This window comes from Triticum dicoccoides, chromosome 1A, assembly GCF_002162155.2.
Source record: "Triticum dicoccoides isolate Atlit2015 ecotype Zavitan chromosome 1A, WEW_v2.0, whole genome shotgun sequence".
NCBI classification, from domain to species: Eukaryota; Viridiplantae; Streptophyta; class Magnoliopsida; order Poales; family Poaceae; genus Triticum; species Triticum dicoccoides.
The window spans coordinates 576491525-576494806 of record NC_041380.1 but is presented as its reverse complement, the minus strand read 5'-3'; positions in this window follow the sequence as shown (position 1 = coordinate 576494806).

Below are 3282 nucleotides of genomic sequence, written 5' to 3'. Positions count from 1 at the left end.
GTAACTGCAGGTAAACGGACATTGAAGAAGGCCCGGACCATGGCAATTGCGGGGACACGTGGTGACTGTTACGCTGGGCGTGCGGGACCATGAGGTAGGTGGCTAAGAGAGGTCGTGTGGACGTTATGCATTTTTTCCACACATAGGCGTGTGAGAGGGACCGCAAGGAAAAAAAGAGATGTATGAGCGCTAGTTGTTTTGCCCACACGTAGACGTGTGGGCTGGTCCTTTTAGACATCACACAAAATGTGTGGGTAGCCTCCTTAACACCCACACGTGTGGCAGTTATCACCGTCCTTCATTTTAGTCAGATAGGACCTCACTTTTTAGTTTCGCACAGGGCCACGAATTTTGTCGGCCTGGCCCTGATTGTAATAATAGTGAAGACAAAAAAATCTGCAACATCAACTATGTCTTAAAAGATTTCTGTAACATAAGTTTTGTTGTAAAGTATTCTGCAGCACTACCCTTGTTGCAATAATGGGAACGGCGTTGGACGTTAGAAGCTGTACATCTGACAGTTGCCGAAGCGTCGGAACTTTTAAAAAGATCTGACGACTAACGCATACGTATTTCCTCCTTATTTCGCTATAAAATATGAACTCAGAATATGTGCACAAAATAAAAAGTACTCCTTTCGTTCGGAAATATTTGTTACTGAAATAAATAAAAGAAAATATATCTAGATATATTTTAATTATAGATACATCTTTTTTTATTTATTTTAATGACAAGTATTTTTGGACGGAGGGAGTACTACTTAGTGTCTTGAAGTCACCGTGGCACTCCTTGGTTGTCATGGTTATTTCTTGAGATCCTATTCAGCACGTTCATATCGCCAGCAGCACGAAGCTCGCTCTCTCGATTTCTCGGGCTGCTCGCTCGGGGTACGCTAGTTGACCGGTTGACTAGTTGACTAACTCATCAACTGACTTTTGAAGTTCATAAAATTTTAGAAAAGTACATTTGAAAAAAGTTCATTAAAAAAATTAAAAGCATGAATTTGGAAAGAAAATCTTAAATTCGAAAAAGTTCACAAATTTGAGAATTGTTCACAATTGTTTAAATGTCAAATTTGGAAGAACTTGTGAAATTTTATCATTTTTTAGAAATTTCAACAAGTTCATGAATTTAAAAATAATCAAATTTGAGTATTTAAAAAAATTGTAAAAATATTCTAATTTCTCAAGACAATCATGCATTTAAAGAACTGAGAATTAAAAAGAAAAGTGGATGAAAACGAAAGAAGAAAAACCTGATAAGAACAAAGCATAAAAAGAAGACACAAAAAAAACAGACAGATAGCATCTAAAAGCTTTCCAAAACCGGTTGGGAGCTTCACGAAGCGTGCGTACATAGGCCGGCTTCCAAATCTAGCGAATGGAATGGGGTCTTCGTTGTGTACTGTTTTGCCATTGACGGGTGCTACAAGCGTCAAATAGGAGATGCCCTATTTCTCGCTTATTGGGATACATGCGGTAGTCTCGCCTCTGGCGCTCGATCAAATTGGCCGACACAATACTGCAGATCATGTACTGGTTCTATAAAGCTTCTATGGGCCGGTCTTTAAACCTTTCTGATGATTTTTCTTCTTCTTTCGTTTCCGTGTTTCTTTTATCGGCTTTCTTCAGTTTTCTTGGTCTTTTCCTTCAGCAAAACATTAATTTTGTGTACATGTTGAACATTTTTAAATTCACAATGTATATTTTTTCGAAATACATGTTTGGATTATTTTTATAATACATGTTAAACCATTTTTTCAAATACACATTCAACATTTTTAACAACATGAAATATTAAACTATGCAAACATTTTGTACATTGCATTCTTTAAATGTCATGAACATTTGTTCAAAATACGTGAAAATTTCTTTACAAGGTCACACACATTTTTTTGAATGGTACAAAACCTTTAGGAATCATATGATTTTTTACATTGTATAAGAAATTTAAAAAAATTAAATGAAATTGTTTTGGAACACTTGCATATTCTATAAATGTCAAGGCAGACCCTCAATTTTTTTAAGTTGCATGAACATTTTTTGGACTGCACGGACATTTGAAAACTATTTGATGAACTTCATTATAAAATTAAGCAAAACATTTCTCCATTTCAACAGAGTAATAGAAGAGGGAAAGAAATGTGCGCTAGGGAGCCAGCGTTGCTCCCGCATTGGGCCGACCCATTTAGAGCGCCCTTGAGGCGAGGGCCTCTTTTGTCTTGCTCCCTGGTTGTGGTGGATATGGAGCTAGCTCGGATCGACTCGTTAAGTGAACGAGCTAGGGGAATTTTTTTCGATCTATTCATCAAACATCATGCTAGCGCTAAAGAAAACAAGAAGTAATAGAAGTTACATCCATGTTCATAGACCGCCTAACAACGACTACAAACACTGAAGCATGCAGAAGGCACACCGTCGTCTTTGCCCCTCCCTCATCGGAGTTGGATTTGTAGACAATTGGGAAGTGGTCACGCTAAGACTCCAAAAGACCAACACACCACAACAACAACCATCATCGATGACGAGAAGCATAGATGGGAAGGGTCCAACCTATAGGCACATGAACATGGAAGACACACATCCACACGTCATCTTCCGACGCTGAAGGCACCACTGAGCCGGAGCCTAGGCAGGGAGAATAATATTCCATCTTCAAAAAGTTGTCGCCGCCCCTTCTTAAGCAGGACATGAACTCTAAACAAGCTAAAAAATAATCTAAAATGAAGTAGGAGTCCTCATGACGGCAAGGACCGAGATCCACAACGTATTGGCGAAGCTACAACAAGGCTACATGGGTCATGATCCGCCTAGTTTTGTAGAATTTCCTCTATTATTATAGCCAAGCCATGGGCGAAGAAAAACCAACCATAGCAATCTCCAGCAGTTGGGCCTGCCCAATCTTTTGCTGCAAGCTCCGCCACTGCCATCGAGTCCCCATGGCCCTAAGGCCATCGGAGACGACACAAATCAGCGGCGACACCAATGGGAGGCGTGGACACCCTTGTGTGGGAGTCACTCGTGACTAGGAAGGGATGAAGGAGGAAAGAGTTCCGTAAGTGAATGAGCCAGCTTGACTTGATTCTTCAAGTTAACGAGTTCAAAGGATGGGCTGGCTGATTCGATAAAGGACCGAGTTGCCTTGCCAAGCTTGATATATATAGTACAACTTATTATCTATACAATATTATGAGTAATGCTACATCTACAAAAGGTTACTTAATTTTATTTTACAAAAGAAGTTGATGTGGGAGATTATGATTGGTAATAGGAGGATGAAGGG